This window comes from Mustelus asterias, chromosome 15 (genome assembly GCF_964213995.1).
Source record: "Mustelus asterias chromosome 15, sMusAst1.hap1.1, whole genome shotgun sequence".
Taxonomy (NCBI): domain Eukaryota; kingdom Metazoa; phylum Chordata; class Chondrichthyes; order Carcharhiniformes; family Triakidae; genus Mustelus; species Mustelus asterias.
The window spans coordinates 61,114,598-61,138,178 of NC_135815.1; the positions used below are offsets into that span (position 1 = coordinate 61,114,598).

The window sequence follows — 23,581 nt, forward strand, 5'->3', positions numbered from 1 at the left end:
GTGCAAAACAAATATTGGAACTTAGCCAATAATATTTGGCATAAGTGACTGGTGGTATACTGTTTACTGCTCTGAACTCAAAGGTGCTTAATTCAAATTATCTGATTATGCTTTTTTCACCCTAAATTTGAATTTTGTTATGGTGAATTCAAATTATTAGATAATTCAATTTTTAAGTACAGAAAATAATTGATAAATATTAGGAGTAGATTATAGCTAGTGAGCAAATCCAGATTCTAAACTAAAGTTAAAGTTTATTTATTAGTCACAAGTAAGGCTTACATTAACACTGCAATGAAGTTACTGTGAAATTCCCCTAGTCACCACACTCCTGCCCCTAACCAACACATCTTTCAGACTGTGGGAGGAAACCGGAGCACGCCCCACGCAGACACGGGGAGAATGTGCAAACTCCACACAGTCAGTGACCCAAGCTGGGAATTGAACCCGGGTCCCGAGGCAGAAATGCTAACCACTGTCCACTGTGCCGCCCACAGCTACAGATACAGATTCTCTGTATTTCTAAGAGTTGAGAAAGAATTTCATATTATAAATTCTATTGCTTGCAGCTGCTTTTGATTGGCAGGCGGGGTATTGAGCTGTGCTAGTATCTATCCTTCGTCTAATGTTTGTTTCTAGTCACATTGAGTGTGTGTAAATGGCTGTGGATTGACTGCCCAAACTCACTTTACACAAGTCACATGAGCAACTGGGATTATGGTCAATGCAGACTTGATGGGCCAAATGGCCTCCTCCTGCACTGTAGGATTCTATGATTATAACTGAGCCTAGTTTTGCACAAGCAAAAGCAGAAAATGCTGGAAAATCTCAGCAGGCCTGACAGCATCTGTAGAGAGAGAATAGAGTCAACATTCAAGTCTAGATGACCCTTCGTCAGAGCTAAGGGCAAAAACAAATCAGCAGAGATTTATACTATGAGGGTGGGGCTATAATTGGACAAAGGGAATGTAAAGAGGATGAAGACGGCTGAGAAAGGTGCTGAAAGTGTCCATTAAGTGATCAGAATGTGTGAATGGCAGAACAGTGGCAAGCGACAGGAAGGTCTGGGTCCTGCTTGCGGATGAACTGAGCAAAGCGGTCACCCAGTCGGCGTTTGGTCTCTCCGATGAAGAGAAGACCACATTAGGAGCAGTGAATGCATTGGTCCAGATTGAAGGAGGTGCATGTGAAGCACTGCTTCACTTGCAGGGGGTGTTTAGGATCTTGAGCAGGGAGGAGGTAAAGGGGCAGGTGTTGCACCTTCTACAATTGCATGGGAGGGTTCTGTGGGCAGGGGATGAGGTGTCGGGTGTGATGGAGGAGTGGACCAGGGTGTCCCGGAGAGAACGGTCCCTGTGGAATGCTGACAGAGAGAGTGACGGAAAGATGTATTGAGTAGTGGCATCATGCTGGAGTTGGCGGAAATGGCGGAGGATGATCCTTTGAATTCAGAGACTGGATGGATGAAAAGTGAGGACAAGGGGACCCTATCCTCATTCTGGGAGGGAGGGGAGAGGGTAAGAGCAGTGGCCCGGGGGATGGGTTGGACACGGATGAGAGCCCTGTCAACCACAGTGAGTGGAAAACCACGATTGAGAAAGAAAGAAGGCATATCGGCAGTGCCATTTTGGAAAGAGGCATCATCAGAGCAGATGCAGCGGAGGCAAAGGGACTGAGAGAATGGAATGGAGTTCTTACATGATGTGGGATGTGAAGAACTGTCATCCAAGGTAGCTGTGGAAGTCAGTAAGCTTGTAATGATTACTGGTGGACAGTTTATCACCAGGAATGGAGACAGAGAGGTGAAGGAAGGGAAAAGAAGTGTCAGAGATGGACCATGTGAAGGTGATAGAGGAATGGAAATTGGAAGCAAAATTTATAAAATTTTCCAGTTCCAAACGAGAGCATGAAGTGGCACCGAAATAGTCGTCGACGTACCAATAAAGGAGTTGTGGGAGGGGGGCCAGAGTAGGACTGGAACAGGGAATGCTCCACATAACCTACAAAGAGACAAACATCTTTTGATTGGACACTTTACAACCTTTCGGACTAAACATTGAGTTCAAAAACTTAAGAGCATGAATTCTCCTCTCCCCTCCACCTTCACCCCATTTCCATTTATTTCATTTCATTTTGTTTCTTCTTTTCACCTCTTATCTTCCTTCTTTCTCACTTCTGTTTTTCCACTACTTCGTTAAGTTCTCCTTCTTGACCCCCCTGCCTCCCCCTTTTTTTTCAGGGCAACTGCTATAATCCTTAAGCAGTCCTAAACCATCTGGACCTCTGTTCTGTCATTCACACGTTCTGATCACTTAATGGACACTTTTAGCGCCATTCTCAGCCTTCTTCATCCTTACTTTACATTCCCTTTGTCCAATTACAGCCCCGACCCACCCTCAGCATCAATCTCTGCTGATTTTCTTTGCTCTTAGCTCTGACAAAGGGTCATTTAGACTCAAAATGTTGGCTCTATGCTCTCTCCACAGATGCTGTCAGACCTGCTGAGATTTTCCAGCATTTTCCGTTTTTATTTCAGATTCCAGTATCTGCAATATTTTGCTTTTATCAAAGCCTGGTTTTGGCTTGAAGATCAACAATTGTAAACTGTTTCTTAGTGTTTACTGCTTATGTGGATTTTGAGGTTTGGCCACAATTCCCATTCGGAGTCGGGGCTTAAATTTGGATTACCCAAAGGGGATGAGAACTTGGGCAGAACTTGATTCCATCCAGGTTCCACTGTTTTGAATTCTACTCAGGGAGGAAGACTGGCAGGCAAATCTTTCTCCCAACTGGTTGGCGCAGTAGTTGGCACTGCTGCCTCACAGCACCAGGTATCCAGGTTCAATTCCAGTCTTGGGTGACTGTGTGGAGTTTGCACGTACTCCCCGTGTCTGCGTGGGTTTCCTCCGGGTGCTCCAGTTTCCTCCCACAGTCCAATGATGTGCAGGTTTGGTGGATTGGCCATGTTAAATTGCCCCACAGTGTCCCAAGATGTGTAGGTTAGATGGATTAGCCATGAGGAATGTATGGGGTTATGGGGATAGAGTGGGAGAGAGGACCCTTAGTTTCCCCAGAAATCCTTACAAATTTAGGGATTTGCATTGTATATTCTATCGGGTAGAGGAGTGCCAGTTACACCACTGAATAATCTGAGCATTTTATGTTTAGGGGTGTGCCCTTACTTTCCAATATCTAATTATACAATAGAGTAACCCATGGACATAACTGTATCCCCTTGTGATCGGGACCGGATGTCCACCTCTTTCACTTATCTGTCCGGTTGTTTTGAAGACAAGCTGAGAGAGTACTTGATGAGGCATGGTCCGGTATTAAGCAAGTTGCTTTATTTCACAACAAGTGAGAACAGCAAAACAATCATGGTACAATATTTTCAAGTCCATCAATGCAATTTGTCTTTGTGTAATATAACAAAATATGCTCTGATGTCTTACATCTTGCTTGTGTTAAAATAATTTATTAATTATATTTTTTCATTCTCTTTCTGATCCCGGAAAAGACATGTCCTGGCAGATTTGTTTTAAAAAGCTCAGATGACTGCTAATGCCCCTATCATTTTTTTAAAATTTGCCTTTATTTACATTCTCAAGATGACGGCCTATGTCGTATGACCTCTGCCAATCACTTGGGAACAGGCTTGTTCCAATGCAATAAGTTTGAGCTGTTAATTGATTGTGGAAACAGGTTAACAAATTATTTAATGTTTATGAAGCAATATAAACTACTAACTCATATAATTTCAACCACCAGATAGAATCCTACAGTGCAGAAAGAGGCCATTCGACCCATCGAGTCTGCACCAACCACAATCCCACCCAGGCCCTATCCACATGTCCCTATATATTTACCCACGAACCCCTCTAACCTATGCATCCCGGGACACTAAGGGGCAATTTAGAATGGCCAATCAACCTAGCCCGCACATCTTTGGATTGTGGGAGGAAACCGGAGCACCCGGAGGAAACCCACGCAGACACAGGGAGAATGTGCAAACTCCACACAGACAGTGACCCGAGCCGGGATTCGAACCCAGGTCCCTGGAGCTGTGAAGCAGCAGTGCTGACCCACTGCGCTACCGTGCCACCCCAATGCCTTGTTACAACCCCCTGCAGTGACTGATAATTTTAAATGTGATCTGAATTCTCAGTGACCAACCACACAACAAGATTTTGAGTTTATAGACTTTTTCTGTAACAAACTAAAAGCAACATCTGCAGTCCATAGCCACTCCCAGCTTCCACTGGGTCCTGCGACCATCAGTGATCCCCTTCCTCCGTCTTTTGAAAATTCTCGATCCGACTTTCAGCAGTAAAACCTGTTGTGTGTTTGAAGAAAGAGAATCAGGAACACTCGATAAAGGAACGTAACTTTATTGTGTGTTCTCTCTCCTACCTGCTGCTTCTCTGTTTCCCGCTCTACATCACGTTGCATCATTTCCTTGCGTAAGTTACTAAACCAGAGCTCAACAGTGATCCAAAGGAGATAAATATATAACATTTCCTCCCTCATTCATTTGAACATCCCCAAAACTAGTTCAACATGAACAATAGTCAATAGGTCAGTCAATACTATAAATTCAGGCAATCTGGAGATCAGAATGGCTGACGACAAACCTCTGGCATTTTTATCTTCACACTGACGGGAACCTCTGGCATTTTCATCATCTCACTGATGTCAGCAGTAGTTGGTTTAACCAGCGTTGACATGGGAACTGGAGGTTTTCTCTGCGCCTCAACAGAGGGCGGGGTGTTGACTTCTTCTGCAGTGTTTGGTAGTGTAAGGTTTGCAGGAAAGTCCTAACTTGGTAAAGCTGGACAGGCTCTAGTTTTAGCAGAATTGTTTTTCCAGCCAGTTTCTGGTCTGCACATCTCCTCCAAATAATGTCATCTGATGTCTGGACAGTGTAAGAGATTGTCCAGTTGGGGAAGGTTTGTGGCAGGAACCCATTTCTCCCCTGAAGAATAATTCCAAGCCAAGACTCATTGACGCTGGTGTTTTGCCTTGCTTTCACGACATTCCACTTGTGTTTGTAGTTGTTGTCACACAATCTCCTTGGTTTTTGGAGGTTTTGGATGATTGAATGCAGAACACAGCTGTCTTTCCATCATGAATATTGCAGGAGAGGTCTTGGTCATGGCATTGGAGGTGTTCTGATAGACCAGTAAGAGTTTGTTGAGGCACAATGGCACAGTGGTTACCACTGCTGCCTCACAGCACCAGGGACCTGGGTTCAATTCCAGCCTCAGGTTACAGTCTATGTGGAGTTTGCATGTTCTCCTGTGCCTGTGTGGGTTTCCTCCGGGCGCTCCGGCTTCCTCCCACACTCCAAAGATGTGCAGATTAGGTTGATTGGCCATGGAAAGTTGCCTTTTAGTGTCAGGGACACTAGCAGGTTAGATATGTGAGGTTACAGGGATAGAGTCTGGGTAGGATTGTGGTCGGTGCAGACTCAATGGTCCAAATGGCCTCCTTCTGCACTATAGAGATTCGATGATTCATTGGATAAGTGAATCTTATTCTTTGGTTGTTTTCAAAGTATGTTTCGTGATTTGGACAAAGTGTTCTGCTAATCCATTAGCGGAGAGTAATCTGGCACAGATCTGATGTGTTAAATGCAGTTTTCTTGTAGGAAGTTCTCAAATTCCTGCAAGACAAATTGAGGCCGATTGTTGCTCACCAACTGTTCTGGGAATTCAGTGACTAAACACTTCCCCCAGCTTCGCAGTGGTCTTCTCAGACGAGTTAGATGTCATCACAGTGACCGCTGGTCATTTGATGTGAGCACCCACAGTTAATAAAAAAGTGTCCTTCGAAAGGTCCTGCAAAATCCATATGCACACATTGCCAAGCCTCTTCAGGCCGCTGCCATGGACTAAGGGTTGTAGGTTTCTTACCTTTGCACAGGAAGAACATGTTCTGGTTTTTTCTTCAATCTCAGCATCAAGTCCAGGCCACTAGAAATAACTTATTGCTATTTCCTTCATGCATACAACTCCACAGTGTCCTTCATGTAGCACCCGTTTCCTCAATGGTGATGAAATAATTACTCTGAGGCCCCTTAGAAGACATCCTGACTGAACTGACACTCTTGAGAGCACAGGGTCATTCTGAGTGTGTTTTTTCACTTGCATAGAAGTGATTGGTGTGTTATCTACTTGTTCAAAGTAGAAAAGATTCCCCTTCGAGCAGTCTGAAGAACTGACAGATAATGGCAATCTTGAAAGTCCATCTGCATTGCAATGTAAGCTAGACTGGGGATATTTAATGGTGTAAGTATGCGCAAACAGGAACAATGCCCATCTTTGCATCATACTTACAACGAGTGACAGAATTCTCGTTTGTGGTCCATAAATGGTAGTGAGTGGATGATGGTGTGTCAGCAATATAAATGCCCTTCCATACAGGAACTGATGGACTTTCTAAACACTGAAGATGATCCCAAGAATTCCCTATTCAATCTGGGCATAGTGGCTCCCAGTTTTACTTAAGGTTCAAGAAGCAAAAGCAATGGGTCATTCTTCACTCAATGGCATGATGTGGAAGACCATCACCCCTACACCATAAGGCCATGCATCAAGTGCTAACTGTAAGGGTAAAATAGGATCAAAATGTTTGAGAGCTTCAGAATTAAGGAACACATCTTTGGCCTGCATGAAGGCATTTGTCTGACCACTTTCACATCTTGTTCTGGCACGAGAGGTTATGCAACAGTTTCAGAATTGTTGCCAAGTTTGGGACAAATCTTCTATAATAATTCAGCAATTTGAGGACAGGAAGGAACGTAATTGGCTTACATTCTGGAGGTGCAGGCGCCATGGACATCACAGAGAGGATGCAGGTTATCAGTACACAAGATACCAAGGACATAGAGAGAGCAGCTTTTATGGCCAGATTTCAAGAGCAAGAGAGGAAGTTAAAAGTAGGACTTTGAAGATAGCAACTGCTGAATTACTCCAGTCCCATGGTAAGAGTAGAAATAGAAAGCTTGTGAAGATCAATGTGTGGCTTGAGGCATGAAGCAAGAGGGAGAGCTTCAGATTTTTGGGGCAGTCGGGTCAGTTCAGGGGGAAGACAATTAGCACAAAAGGGGTGGGTTGCACCTTAGCAGGTCTGAAATCAGTGTCCTCACGTGGAGGTGCACTAATGTTGTTGGGACAACTTAAACTAAATTGGCAGGGAGAAGAGAATCAGTATAGAAGTAGAAAAGAGGAATAAGGTTCATAAAGTGTTCAATACTGCTAGAGAATCAAGTAGTACAACATTAGGTAGGAACAGACTAAGAAGGATTATAAGGAATACAAAGATAGGTTTAGAAGCATGTATGTAAAAACACAAAGTATGGTGAGTAAGGTTCTGAGCTACAAGCGCAAATAGCCATGTGGAAATATGGTGATATATAAGGCAGAAGGTAAAATGCAACCAAAGACAGACAGGAACAACTGGTGAACTTTAAGAATGGGCGGCACGGTACACAGTGGTTAGCACTGCTGCTTCACAGCTCCAGGGACCTGGGTTCGATTCCCGGCTTGGGTCACTGTCTGTGTGGAGTTTGCACATTCTCCTCGTGTCTGCGTGGGTTTCCTCCGGGTGCTCCGGTTTCCTCCCACAGTCCAAAGATGTGCGGGTTAGGTTGATTGGCTATGCTAAAATTGCCCCTTAGTGTCCTGGGATGTGTAGATTAGAGGGTTTAGCGGGTAAAATATGTAGGGATATGGGGGTAGGGCCTGGGTGGGATTGTGGTCGGTGCAGACTCGATGGGCCGAATGGCCTCTTTCTGTACTGTAGGGTTTCTATGATTTCTATGAATGGAGAATTTTCTGATACAGGCTAGGTACATTTGAACAAGAGGGGAGGGTAGAGGAACCAAAGCCAGGACTCCTTAGATGTCAAGGGAGATGGGAAATATGCTGAAACAAAACAAAAAGGATATATGATGCATGTCGGCTGAATTCTTCAAGCAAGAGCCAAGCAAAATACAGTAAGTTGACAGAGGATGTGAAAAAAACAAGACTAGCAAAGAGAGAACATGAAAATAAAATGGCAGTTCACATAAAACGGAACTCAAAAATCTTTTACCAGCATACAAATAGTAAGTGGGTAGTTAGCCTATTAGAGACAAAGAGAGTGATATATGTTTAGAAGGACTGGGCAAGGCTAGAATACTTAATGTATACTTTGTATTTATTAAGGAAGAGGATGCCGATAAATTATCAGTATAGTGGAGATGTTAGAGGTGATAGATGAAGTGAAGATCAATAAGCAGAATGTAATGGAAAGACTGGCTATGCTTAGAGTGGATGAGTAGATAGGTCACCTGGTCTGGATGGCTTTCAATAATCTTCCCAACTTTCCAAGATATGGGGGAGGTATCTGAGGACTGAAGAGTGGCAACTGGTGTAAGAATATTCCTCGTCAGTGCAGGCTGCTCAGTTTAACATCACAATAATTAATAATAGGCACTGGATAAGATTTGAGTTAATTAAGGAGAGACAGCACAGACTTGTAAAAAGCAGATTGTGTTCAACAAATCTAATTGAACGTCTTGGTGAATTAACAGAGAATATTGATGAAAAGAATGCATGGGTATTCCCATAGATGTGGAGATGCTGGCGTTGGACTGGGGTAAACACAGTAAGAAGTCTAACAACACCAGGTTAAAATTCCCATAGAGTCATAGCAGGAGGCTATTTTGCCCATTTAGCCCATCTTGGTTCTCTTCACAGAAAATCAGTTTATTCCCCTCTCCCATCCCTGTTGTCTATGTGGATTTTTAAAAACTATTTGGCAAAGTACCAAATAAAAGGCTGATGGACAGAATTGTGGCTCATGGAATGGGAGCACCAGTGTCGGCTTATGGACAGGAAACAGTGGGTCATGGTAAATGGTTGTTTTTTAGACTGGAGTGCAGTACAAACTGGCATTCCACTTGGACCATTTTTGAAATAAATATAAATTACTTGGATATTGGAGTACAGAGTAAAATTTCAAAATTTGCTGATGATGGCAGACTGGATGATACCAATTGCCTTCAACAGCATAATTAGGACATAGCAGAATGGGTAGACATAGAAACATAGAAGATAGGAACAGGATGAGGCCATTTGGCCCTTCGAACCTGCTCTGCCATTCATTAAGATCATGGCTGATCATCCAACTCAATAGCCTAATCCTGCTTTCTCCCTATAACCTTTGATCCCACTTACCCCAAGTGCTATATCCAGCCACCTCTTGAATACATTCAATGTTTTGGCGTCAACTACTTCCTGTGGTAATGAATTCCATAGGCTCACCATTCTTTGGGTGAAGAAATGTCTCCTCTGTCCTAAATGGTCTACCCTATATCCTTGGACTGTGACCCCTGGTTCTGGACTCCCCCACCATCGGGAACATCCTCCCTGCATCTCCCCTGTCTAGTCCTGTTGGAATTTTATAAGTCTCTATGAGATCCCCCCTCATTCGTCTGAACTCCAGCAAAAAAATCCTAACCTAGTCAATCTATCTTCATTCATCAGTCCTGTCATCCCCGGAATCAGCCTAGTAAATCTTCGCTGCACTCCCTTGAGAACAAGAACATCCTTCCTCAAAAAAGGAGACCAAAACGGCACATAATACTCCAGGTGTGGCCTCACCAAGGCCCTGTACAATTGCAACAACACATCTCTGCTCCTGTACTCCAAACTTCTTGCAATGAAGGCCAACATACCATTTGCCTTCTTTACCGCCTGCTGCACCTGCATGTTTACCTTCAGCAACTGGTGCACAAGGGCACTAGGTCCCACTGCACACTCCCCTCTCCCAATTTACAGCCATTCGGGTAGTAATCTGCCTTCTTGTTTTTGCTTCCAAAGTGAATAACCTCACATTTATCCAAATTATACTGCATCTGCCATTGATTTGCCAGCTCACCCAACCTGTCCTGATCATGTTGAAGGACCTCTGCATCCTCGTCACAGTTCACCCTCCCACCCAACTTGGTATCATCTGCAAATTTTGAGATGTTACGATTTGTTCCCTCATCCAAATCATTAATATATATTGTGAATAGCTGAGGTCCCAGCACCGATCCCGGTGGCACTGCACTAGTTACTGCCTGCCAATTTGAAAAGGACCCATTAATTCCGACTCTTTGTTTTCTCTCTGCTAATCGGTTTTCTATCCATCTCAATACACTTCCCCCAGTCCCATACACTTTAATTTTGCATGATAATCTCTTATGCGGGTCTTAAAGTCCAAATATACTACATTGACTGGCATCCCCCTTGTCAACTCTACTAGTTACGTCTTCAAAGAATTGCAACAGATTTGTCAAGCATGATTTCCCCTTCATTAAGCCATGCTGACTCTCTCTGATCCTGCCACTGCTTTCTAAATGCTCTGCTATAAAGTCCTTGATAATGGATTCGAGAATTTTCCCCACTACCGATGTTAGGCTTACTGGTCTATAGTTCCCTGTTTTCTCTTGACCTCCCTTTTTGAATGTTGGAGTGACACTAGCTACCCTCCAATCTGCAGGGACTCTTCCAGAGTCTATAGAATCCTAGAAGATGACCACCAATGCATCCACTATTTCTAGAGCCACTTCTTAAGTACTCTGGGATGTAGATTATCAGGCCCTGGGGATTTATCCGCCTTCAATCCCATCAATGTTCCCAGCACCATTTCTCTACTAATATTGATCTCCCTCAGTTCTTCCCCCTCACTAAATCTTGCATTTTCCAACATTTCTGGTATCTGATTTGTGCCCACTTTTGCGAAGATAGGACCAAAGTATATTGTTCAGCCATTTCTTTGTCCCCTATTATACATTCCCCTGTTTATGTCTGTAGGGGACCTACATTTGTCTTCACCAACCTTTCTCTTCACGGTGTGCACACAAGTGGCACATGGAATTTAATGCAGAGAAGTGTGACATTATGCATTTTGATTTGATTTATTATTATCACATGTATTAATACACAGTGAAAAGTATTGTTTCCTGCATGCTATACAAACAAAGCACACCATACATAGAGAAAGAAAGGAGTTCAAAACTGCATTTTGGCAGAAGAGATAGGGAAAGGCAATATGGACTCTATGGACCAGATTCTCAAGCCAAGCCGAGGTTATAAACGGAGGCGGACAGAGCCTGTAAGTGCCAGTACTGACCAGTGTGCCAGTTTCCTAATCTCATTTCTGGCATGATCATTTTGGTCAAGGCGGGTTTGCACCAGCAAGGCTTTTCGCAGACAATTACGCTCAGTGAGACCTTTGTTAAGGGTTGGTAATGGAGGCCAACTGGGATTTTCCAGTCAACCTCCAGTTTCCTGACATTAAAGGTGACAGCTCAACAGCAGGTACACATGGGCAGGTTGGGATGCCAGCACTCCAGTCAGATCTAGAGACCCTGCACATGGACACAATCAATGTGTATTGCCCTGTAAGACGATTCCCTCTGCCAGCGAGTGGTGGTCTGTTTTTACTATTTTTTGTTTGAGTTTTAACAATAGTTACTTCATGTTGAAGTGCCCTCTCAGTTACTTTCCATTCATTGCAGCTTGCTGCTACTATGAATCAGGAAGGCCTTTGATAGGTCCACCTGCTTCAAGAGGGAAACTGCTTCTGTGCAAATTAAGGGATCGCCCCTGTCAAAATTGGTTCTGCGCCCCCACCAAAAACCCCAGGGATGCATTTGGAACCTGGAAAGGGTCCCACACCCTGTTTCCCAACCCAGAGCGAAAAATTAGCCCAATGGCATGGCTCTAAAGAGTGCACAGGGATTGCGGTTGGGGGGCATGGGGATATTTGAAGGGGAAGCCTACATTGAAAGAGTAAGTAGCAAAACGTTATGGATCTTGGGCTTCATAAATGGAGGTATTGAGTACAAAAGCAGGGAAGTTATGCTGAACATTTATAATGGTCTGGTCAAACCACAACTGGAGTATTGCAACCAAATCTGATCATCACATTTAAGAAGGATGCGAGGACCCTTGAGAGGATGGAGAGAAGATTTACCTGAATGGTCCCAGGAATGAAGGAGTTTAGCTGCAAGGTTAGTTTGAAGAAGCTGGGTTGCTCTCTTTGAATCAAAGGAGATTGAGGGGAGATCTGAAAGAGATGTACAAGATTACTACTCGTTTAGATAAGGTAGGCAAAGAAAACTATTCCCATTAGCTGATGATATAATGACAAAGGGTTTTTGGTAAGAAATACGGGAGGGTGTGAGGAGGAACCTTTTTGCATAGTAAGTGATAATCTGAAACTCGCTATCTATGGGGGTGATAGATGATCAGTGGTTTCAAAAGTAAACTGAATGGGCACTTGAGGGAAATAAACTTACAGGGCTACTCGGATAGAAGGGAGAAATTAAATTGACTAGATTGTTCTACAGGTGGGCCATATGACCTGCTGTGCCATTATAACTCAATTACCTATTCTATTCTATCTTCCAATAGATTAAAGCAAACTGCAAGTGGCAATGACCGCATCGGTGAATTTTAGGAAATGGTCTGAGTACGTCAATTTGCACATTGATAAAGTTTGTTTCACTGTGCCGTTGGTCTTTAGTAGCTCTGGCAGTTCCACTGAGATAAATCATTTGTATCTAGCAGTTCAAACTAAAATAGTGTCAATATAAAAGCAACTTCATAGTTGGAGAAGAGAGAGATTGTTTGTCAACCTGGAGTCTAAGCTTGGTTTGAATTTGAGTCCTAGAGGAGCGGTATATTAAGTCAGTGAGCCACTCTGTGCCTGGAATAGTTATTTTTCAAACTAACTGTTGTGTACTAAAAGTTGATTATATGCTGCAAAGGTCTTAATGATATTTATCTTGACTAATCAGCATCAGACTCTCTTAAATATGGCACAACCTAAATTTTGTCTTTTTAAAAATAACCCAAAGCCCATATTCATGTGCTTTTACAGTTCTCACCCCCGTATTTTTAAATATTACTCAGTAGTCCTGTTTATGATGAACAACAAAAAAGTGAACCTCCCCTTCAATTCCTGATAGTCTTCAAAGCTGATTTTATTGTGAGAAGCTCTTTACTATAGAAGCTTTTATCAATGCATTCAGAGGAAATTGAATGTTCTGTGTGTCAAGTTGACCTGTGTTAGTCAGGCATCTGTTCAATTGATTTAGTTTAACCACTTAACCATCTGTTACTCATCATGTTTTATGCCAACAAATTATGAACCAATTAAAACAATGGACTGGATTGTCGCTGAGTTAGAATGACCTGGGATCCCTTTAGAAATAGCAGGCGGGTGCCGTTTTCAGGATTGTCGACCCCATTGCCAAGGTTTCCAATTTCTAAGTGTGCCTTTTAAGAGTGTGGTCTTAACCCAGACCCTACACTCCTGAGCTGATTGGCTGCATTACAGTGATAGGCATGTCCTAGTCCTCCACAATTTTCATGGAGTCAGGCCAGTTTTTCAAAGAGTTATAGCCACATTGTGTATTATTGGCTGAAAACCCAGAGATCCATTAGAGTACTAAAATACTTGAGCCCCAGGGAAAGCATTGGCTCATTGACAGCTCTGACCTATGCTGTCAATTTCACAAAGTTTATTTACACAATATTGAGGTTTCAAGTTCTTTCAGTTTCTGCTATTGATACTTTAACAGAGCTGGATGATTGACTCACTTACTAGCCTCTTGGAAAAATGATTTTTGATTGAGAAAGTAGAACGTTATCAATTAATAACTTTGTAAAGTGTTTTTTTGCACATCCTACAGTCATCACGGGATTAATTGCTTCTATACAATGTATAGTGGCCGAATGGGCATGGTACTGCCATTAGTTTGACATGTGGGCATGAGGAGATGTAGAGGCTGTGTTGAGGGAATACCTGGTAATGGGAGGACATGAGTGGTGTGTGAGAGCATGCTTTGGCATGAGGGGCCATAGGGGGTGGTTGGGTAACATACATAACATAAGAAATAGGATCAAGAGTAGGCCATTGAGGTGTTTGAACCCACTGTGCCATTCAGTGAGATCACAGCTGACTTTCTACATCCTTACCATTTTCCTGCACTATCCCTATATCCCTTGATGTTTTTAATATGTAGAAATCTGTCAATCTCTTTATTGAACATACTCAATGCCTGAGCCTCCACAGACTCTGGGGTAGAGAATTCATAAGATTCAACCCCCTCTGAGTGAAAACAATTATCCTAATTGCGGTTCTAAATGGCCTGTCTCTTAATCTGAGTTTGAGCCCCCTCATTCTAGACCCCCAGCCAGGGAAAACATCCTGCCCTGTAAGATTTTTTATCTTTGAATGAGGTAATCTCTCATTTTTCTTAGTTCCAGAGAATAAAGGCCAGTCTATTTAATTTTACCTCAGAGGATAATCTCTCCATTTTATGCATTAATTTAGTTTGTCGCACTCTCTCTATGGGAAGTATATTTTTCCTTTAGTAAGAAGACCAAAATTGCACAAAATACTCCAGGTGTGGTCTCATTAAGGGACTATATTGCAGTAAGACATCTTTACTCTTACACTCAAATCCTCTTGTAATAAAGGCTAACATTACCATCTGCCCGTAGATGCCTTAATTGCTTGCTGTACCTGCATGTTAGCTTTCAGTGGCTCATGAAAAATGGCACCCAAGTCCCTTTGAAGTTCAACATTTCCCAGTCACTTTATTTCTGTCTTTCTTACCAAAGTGGATAACCTCACATTTCTCCACATTGTATTCCATCTGCCAACTCATTTAGCCTTTCCAAATCCCCTTGAAGTATTTTTGCATTATCCTTACAACTCACACTTCCACCTATTTTTATGTCATCTGCAAACTTAGAAATATTATATTTGTAATGCCCTAATTATGTTAGGGGTTGCAGGTTTCAACAGAAAAAGATGTGGTTTGCACATGTGGATTCAAGGTAACAACCACAGATTTATCGATGCGTTGTTTTCTGCACTATACAATACAAAACTGAAAGTAAAGCAGCACTACACAATACAAAACTGAAAATAGAGCAACGGCCTAATGACATCACCATTAAATCATCAGATCAGCTCTTAAAGCAACCTGCAATCCTTTTAAATATATAACATTACCCGCCCCCCCCCAACACTTTACTTCTGTGGCCATGATAACAAATTGGTCAGCATGGCCTCGTCAAACTAGTTAATCTTAAATTGTGGAAGAAATTGGACCTGTTTTTGCTAAAACTATGGCTGGTACCCATTTCTCACTCATGGTATAATTACACAATGACACTTAATATCCTTGTTGAAATGAATGTTGTTTTGCCCCCATTTCTCGTCTAGCACTTTGAGATTGTTATTGATGCTCTGCCATCTTTGAAGTTTCTGGAAGCAATAAATCAAATGTAGTTCTTAACTTTCTCTTTAAATGTGGTAATGCAGGTAAACTTTGGGTAGTTGCATGTGTAGTGTTTTTGTAAGATGTCAAAAAGCTATTCACACAATGTGAAGCTTTTAAAGAATGTTTCGAGGATCTTTCAGCTAATCCCTTAGTTGTCGGATGATAAGGTGTGGATTTTATATGCTAAGTACCATTTACTTTGAGATAATCTTCAAACTCCTTTGAAGTAAACTGTGAATGATTATCACTAACAATCTGTTCCGGTTCACCAAATCTTGCAAAACTTTTGTCAAACTTTTCAGTGGTTTATTCAGTTGTAATAGATCTCATGATAACGTCTGACCACTTTGACAATGCATCAATTAAGAACACGTAACCCTCAAACGGACCAGCAAAACCTACATGCAACCATTGCCATGGAATTTTAGGTCACTCCCAAGGCTATAAAGGAGACAACAATGGTGCATTTCTTCTTCGTGCACAGGAATGGCACTGTCCCACCTTTTCTTCAATCCAGACCTGGCCACTAAAAATAACGCTAATTACTTAATCTGTTTAAAGTTTATTTATTAGTGTCACAAGGCTTACATTAACACTGCAATGAAGTTACTGCGAAAACCCCCTAGTCGCCACACTCCGACGCCTGTTCGGGTACACTGAGGGAGAATTTAGCATGGCCAATGCACCGAACCAGCATGTCTTTCGGACTATGGGAACAAACCGGAGCACCCAGAAGAAACCCGTGCAGACACTGGGAGAACGTGCAAACTCAGCACAGACAGTGACCCAAGCTCGGAATTGAGCCCATATCTCTGTCATTGTGAAGCACCAGTGTTAACTACTGTGCCGCCCCTTTAGACTATACCATGATGTCCTTTATGTAGATGTTCAAGAATGAGGAGGAATGAACACTCGGATTCCCCACAATAACCACCCACCTTGGACAATCAACTCGAGCTTTCCTGGTGCATATGGTTTCAAATCAGGATACGGACAATGAGTTCCAGCTATCATTCCTTTCAATATCAAACCCATTACCTTCCTCATCATGGGATCATTTCTGGTATGTCTCTGAACTTGAGAAGCTGTCACAGGCAAATGAACTACTGGCGAAAAATATAGAATATTAGCAAAACTAGTTGATGCAGTTAAGCATGATAATGCATCAGCTTTAGCATGACACTGACTGATACTTTATAAAGCCTAAGTATGCAGATAGGATCAATGACCATCTTTGCAATCAGCTCGCAGCTAATGACAGTACACCTTTATACTGCCCAAAAATTGCAGCTAAGAGTTGATGTTCAGTCAATAATGTGAAATGAAGACCATATAAATAATGATGAAACCTTCATATGCCAAAAGTTATACTCAATGCTTATTTTTCCAACTAAGCATAAAACTGGAAAATTACCATGGACCACATGGAGAGGCAACTCTGTTGTTTGTCCACTCAACTCTATGTTGACCATGATGTTACCTTTTGACAGCACAATCTCTTCCATATACGTCCTTAACATCAGCCTGTTGTAAAGGAAGATGCTTCAGCTTTTGCTGGTATGTAGTCTCAGGAATTAAAGATACAGCAGCACCAGAATCAACCTCTATCCTAATAGGTTGGCCATTTTAACTTTGGAATTACCCAGAATCTATGTGATTCACTCTGTATCGATAAGATATTCGGTTGGAGCTCTTCATCATGTTTCTGCACATTATTTTCTTCACAGTCGTAATTCTTTTCTTCCTTGTGAATTATTTTTGTAGAATGCCCTTGTTCTTTTACTTGTAGGTGTCTAAATTCTTCTTCTGAATATTCTTCTCGGGGAAGCAGGTCTAGCCCAACAAACTTTTGCACTTTAACCCATTTTGCCATAATTCTTACATTGACTATCCTTGCTCCAGCATTGACTCGCTGAATGATCCATTTTGGCTCATCTGTGACATGCTTGTTGCTGTCTTGACTTCTTATGGGCAGTTTCCAACTTGGGGAACTTCATATCTGCAGCAAATTGTGAAGCCAATTCCATCGATACTGCAATTTCTGTTGCTGTCTTTGAAGTCAAAGTGTGTTTAGTAAGCAATATTCTTCGAATAGCCTCATTTTGGAGACCACAAACTAGATGATCTCGAACGGAATCTTCTAACGACTCGCCAAACTCACAATGTTCTTCCAGCCTTTTTTAAGGTTGCCATGAATTGAGCAATGTTTTCACCTTCCACTTGATTCCTTCGGTGGAAACTGTACTGTTCCGCCGTGATCAATGGCTATGAGGAATAATGCTCTTCAAGGATCTTTATCAAGTCATCCTACGTTTTGGTTCCTGGCTTTGCTGGATAATCATGATGTGGAGATGCCGGCGTTGGACTGGGGTAAGCACAGTAAGAAGTCTCACAACACCAGGTTAAAGTCCAACAGGTTTATTTGGTAGCAAATACCACAAGCTTTCGGAGCGCTGCCCCTTCGTCAGATAACCACTCCATCTGACGAAGGGGCAGCGCTCCGAAAGCTTATGGTATTTGCTACCAAATAAACCTGTTGGACTTTAACCTGGTGTTGTGAGACTTCTTACTTTGCTGGATAAGCCAAGCTCTGGAGAAAATTGAAGGTTTTACATCCTAATGTACTGAGAAAAACACGTATGAGAAACTCATTTTCAATATTATTCACTTGTACAAAGTACTGAAAGCGCTTTGCATAGGAACCCCATGATTCATTTTCTTTATTGAACGAGCCCATGGATCTTAATTGACCCACCATTTCTCTTGCAAGCACGAGTGACTCGAGACTGCTCAGTGTATGTTTTTATTTTTACTGTCTTCCCATTACTCCCCCTTTCACCCTGGAGACCATTGACTTGCTGTATTTTTTTTTTCAAATGACCTCAACTGTATAGCAAAGCATCCACCCTTTTCAAATATACCAGATACTTCCCGCAATCTCACGCTTCTCTGATTGGAAAACCTCCTCCCTTAAAACCACACAGAGAGCTTTTTTCTGACTTGACTTCCTGGCACTTTAATCCTGTTGTTGCTTCTCCCCAACCTTCTAATATTCGAATTATGAGGACCAACAATTTTTTCTACCTTAGGATCTTTTCTCAATGTTCTCCATGAAACAAAATCCCACTCATCACCAGTTTTCTTTCTGTAATGTTGTAACTATGTTAGGGGTTGTGGGTTTTAACAGAAAAAAAAGACGTGGTTTGCACACATGGATTCAATTACATAACAGACTTATTGAAGAGCTGTTCTCTGCACTGCAGAATACAAAACTTGAAAGTAAAATAGCAGCCTGCAATACCCTAATGACATCACCACCAATTAATGTGGTCATCTCTTAAAGCAACCTTTTAAATATATAACAACATAGATTGTGAATAGTTGGGCCCAAGCACTAGTCACAGCCTGCCAACCTGAAAATAATCCATTTACTCCTACTGTTTTCTATCCGCTAACCAGTTCTCAGTTCAAACTGGTACATTCTCCCCAATCCCTTGTACTCTTATTTTGTTAATCTTTCATGTGGGACCGTATGAAAAACTACCATTATTTTCTAAGTGTCCTGCAATCAGATCCTTCATTATAGATCTTGTATTTTCCCTACTACTGAAGTCAGGCTAATGGGTTTTCGTTCTTTTTCTCTCTCTGTCCTTTTTAAGTAGTGGGGTTACATTTGTCACCTTCCAATCCACAGGAACCATATCCAAAGTCTATAGAAATTTGAAAGATGACCATCAGTTCATCCATAATCTCTGCAGCCCCCTCTTACAACACTTTGGGATGTAGATCATCAGGTCGAGGGGATTTTCTACTTTAAGTCCCATTAATTTATCTAGTACTTTTTAAACCAATTTTAATATCTTGCAGCTCCTCATTTACATTAATCCCTCAATTCTCCTTCATTTCTGAGAGATTTTTAGTATTTTCCTCCATGAAAACAAACACAAAGTATTTGTTTATTTTCACTACTATTTCCTTACTCCCCCTTATAAATTATCCCAAATCTGTTTGTAATGGACCCATTTGTTGGCATGAAGGGCCATAAGGGTTGTTTTGGGGACACATCTTGGCATGGCGACATGAGGGGTTATAGGGGTGTGGCGGGGGGGCATGAGGTGGCATGGATGGAGTGCGGGATTGTGTGATGGGTGAGAGCTGGAGACTACTCTTTTTATTGTAACTGGGACAAAGTCCCACAGCACCAAGGGGAGGCCTTAAAACAATCCACTTTTTCCCAGGCTGGCTAGCTGGACTGTTGCCAGTATCATTCACCTCCCCCGGATGAAAATCCAGCCCAAAGTGCAAGTACAATTGGACGCCACTTTCTTGGAGTGCATGCAATTTCTAGTTTTGACAGTATCCTTACCATAATGTAAACAAATGTAAACTATTCCACTTTTACCGGTATGTGACTGCCTATAACAATCATAGATGTTCCAACAGTTTGTGTCTTGAATCAAACTATTATTATCAAATTTAAGCCCTTGCTGCAAAAGATTTTTTAAAACACGTGCATTTTCCATCATGTAACCTGTCCTCACCACTGAGTTTTGATGCTAGATAATGCATCAATTGAAAACTACAATCAAAGTCTTCAATCACAAATTAATTTGATGTACAAGGAATGTATAAGGAAATTAGAAGAATCATATTTCTCTTCTTTCCCAAAAGCCATGACTTACATTGAGCTGTCATTCTATGAATGTCCATAACTTCACTGCAGGACTTGAATGTATGATCTGGGCTGACAATTCAGTGCAATACTGTGAAAATGTTGCATTGTCAGAGCTGCATCTTTTGAATGAAGACTTAAACTGAGGTTCCATCTACCTGTTAAATTGGGCATAAAAGGTTGCTTTTGTTTAGCAACTACTGCACACTACCCTGCCACTCCCTTCTGAACAATGCCACCTTTGCTCAATCAGTTGCTGTATGGGAATTGGCCTCAGCATTTGCCAAAGGAAGTGACTACACTTGAAAAGTCATCAGTTGGTTGTGAAGTGCTTTAGTACATCACAAAGGATTAAAAGATACATTATTAAAGCAAGTTATTTTCTTCTCTGATTTGCTTTGATTTATTATTGTCGCATGTATTAGTACAGAGTGAAAACTATTGTTTCTTGCACACTATACAGACAAAGCATACCATTCATAGAGAAGGAAAGGAGAGACTGCAGAATGTTGTGTTACAGTCATAGCAGGGGTGTAGAGAAAGATCAACTTAGTGTGAGGTGGGTGCATTCAAAAGTCTGATGGCAGCAGGAAAGAAGTTGGTTGGTACGTGACCTCAGACTTTGTATCTTTTTCCTGACGGAAGAAGGTGGAAGAGAGTATGTCCGGGGTGCGCGGGGTCCTTAATTATGCTGGCTGCTTTGCCGAGGCAGTGGGAAGTGTAGGCAGAGTCAATGCATGGGAGGCTGGTTTGCATGATGGATTGGGCTACATTCACGACCTTTTGTAGTTTCTTGTGGTCTTGGGCAGAGCAGGAGCCATACTAAGCTGTGATACAATTACAAAGAATGCTTTCTATGGTGCATCTATAAAAAGTGTGAGAGTCGTAGCCGGCATGCCAAATTTCCTTAGTGTTCTGAAAAAGTAGAAGTGTTGGTGGGCTTTCTTAACTATAGTGTCGGCATGGTGGGGACCAGGACAGATTGTTTGTGATCTGGACACCTAAAAACGTGAAGCTCTCCACCATTTCTACTTTGTCTCCATTGATGGAGAGAGGGGTATGTTCTCCACTACGCTTCCTGAAGTCGATGACACTCCTTCGTTATGTTGACATTGAGGGAGAGATTATTGTCACACCAGTTCAGTAGATTCTCTAACTCATTCCTGTACTCTGCTTTCAAACAGGGTTTCTCCATATATGAGCTTGGTCTAAATGATGTGGTTGAGGGAATGTTGGGTATCATACAAAGATCAATTTTATGTTTAAATAAAAGTTAATGGATTACAGTCAGTGGAGAACTCTTGCTGATTAGTCCATTGCATATTGAAAATTTTTGAACAGGTTAGGGTCCTGTTGAGTCTAGGGCCATGCCAGAATATTAAGGATATGTATGTCCACATCATGCACTACATATGTCCACAAAGATATGTAGTGATTGTATCCCAATTATTTTCCTTGTTTTCCTCTCTTCTTGGTGACGATGCTGATTCATGCTGTCATACATTTCTATAACTGCCAGCAAACCTCCAGTATTTCTGTCTTCTTGTGAGCACCTGAATATTGAGTGTCAACAGTGTCACCCAGGGAGAGCATCACAGCCAAGGCAAATCCTTCCTTCACCAATGTCTACTTTCCTGTGCTTTCCAGCGGGGATCACTGAATAGCAATCAAGACTTGGAGCCCTGGCTGAATCTTTTTTCCTGCTGAGGACAAATCTTGTTTCCCAACTCTTGTCCCAGCTGAGGTCATGTAGCCAACATAGATCAGAGAATCAAAAAAGGGTGCCTTCTGGTATGTATAGCTTAGCACTACACTGGCAGTGCCTTTATTTATTAAGCCATCAGGGCATCACATTTTTACTGCTACAACCAAAATGCTATTGAAGTCTTAAAATGGCACTTCTAATGTAAAGTAAATAAATCCACTACTAAAATGTTGCCACTTAAAAAACAATTGCCTTTTCTGCTTTGTGTAAGCTGCCATCAACTGGATTTAAATATAACTTGTCAAAATATTTGGTTTTGTTGGCTATAACCTGTAAAGGTTTGTGGAATAATATAATAATTCCACAAACTTAGTTCAGAATGTTAAAACACTGCACAATTAAAAAAGGCATGCAGTGGAAAAATTATCAGTGAGAGCGATTCCATGGTTATTAATTGTATGAAACATCTAGGAATTTAACATAACTCTGGCTATGAAATAGCCATGAAGTACTTTCCATTTTAATCTTTGAGGTAATTCAGCCATTTGAAGCTTGCATTTTACTTTGCTGTAACCTGGCATACATCCATTTTTATTGTAATAGGGAAGCTACAGTCTGTAAACAGTGTTGTTATGGTGTTATAAATAACATCAACTTCTCTTCAATGCATGTGTGCACACAAAAGCCATTACCTGAGTAAACTGGAGGTTTATTTACAATGCAATTATTGAAGGTTTAAAAGACTTGAGATTATGCCCCATCAGTTGTAGTAATTAAGTAACCTTGACGTTTTTGCAGATATATTGTTGTACATTTCAGAGGGCATCGTACAGTTGTTTTGGTAGTAAGCATATCAGTTCACAGTCTGTAGAAAATCGAGAATGGAATGGCCCGTGAAGGGAAGCTGCTATGTATGATAATAAGCTGCTTTAAAGTTGAGTGCAGTCTAGTGGGAAACCCAAATTATCTTCAGCACTTAAATTAGTTATCCTGTTTTTTAACCCTTTAAAGTTATGGAAACATTAGGACCATATTCTTTGGTCATTTATGCCTCGCTGCCACTGAGAACGAAGAATTTGGTGCTCAGCCAAATCTCCGTTTCATAGAAATCATAGAAACCCTACAGTGCAGAAGGAGGCCATTCGGCCCATCGAGTCTGCACCGACCACAATCCCACCCAGGCCCTACCCCCACACATTTTACCCACTAATCCCTCTAACCTACACATCTCAGGACTCTAAGGGGCAATTTTTTTTAACCTGGCCAATCAACCTAACCCGCACATCTTTGGACTGTGGGAGGAAACCGGAGCACCCGGAGGAAACACACGCAGACACGAGGAGAATGTGCAAACTCCACACAGACAGTGACCCGTGCCGGGAATCGAACCCGGGACCCTGGAGCTGTGAAGCAGCAGTGCTAACCACTGTGCTACCGTGCCGCCCGGTATTGCAGCAGGACTGGGGAATGCCAGCCCCATATGAAATTACAATTGTTTTCCAATTTGATATGAACTGTCATAGAATCCCTACAGTGCAGAAGGAAGCCATTCGGCCCATCGAGTCTGCACCGACAACAATCCCACCCATGTCCTATCCCCGTAACCCCACATATTTACCCTGCTAATCCTTCTAACCCACGCATCCTGGGACACTAAGGGGCAATTTAGCATGGCCAATTCACTTAATCCGCATATCTATGGATTATGGGAGGAAACTGGAGCACCCGGAGGAAACCCACGCAGACACGGGGAGAATGTGAAAACTCCACACAGAAAGTGACCCAAACCAGGAATCGAACCCGGCCCCTGGAGCTGTGAGGCAGCAGTGCTAACCACTGTGCCACCGGGTCACCTCGTTCCTGTGAAAGT

At 42.1% G+C, this 23,581-nt stretch overlaps 1 protein-coding gene across 4 annotated transcripts in view; it reads left to right on the top strand.

Annotated features, from left to right (window-relative positions):
* The window catches only part of LOC144504532 (AT-rich interactive domain-containing protein 1B-like), a 602,681-nt gene that overhangs the window by 409,592 nt on the left and 169,508 nt on the right, over nucleotides 1-23,581 (top strand). The gene's annotated exons all lie outside the window — the stretch shown is intronic.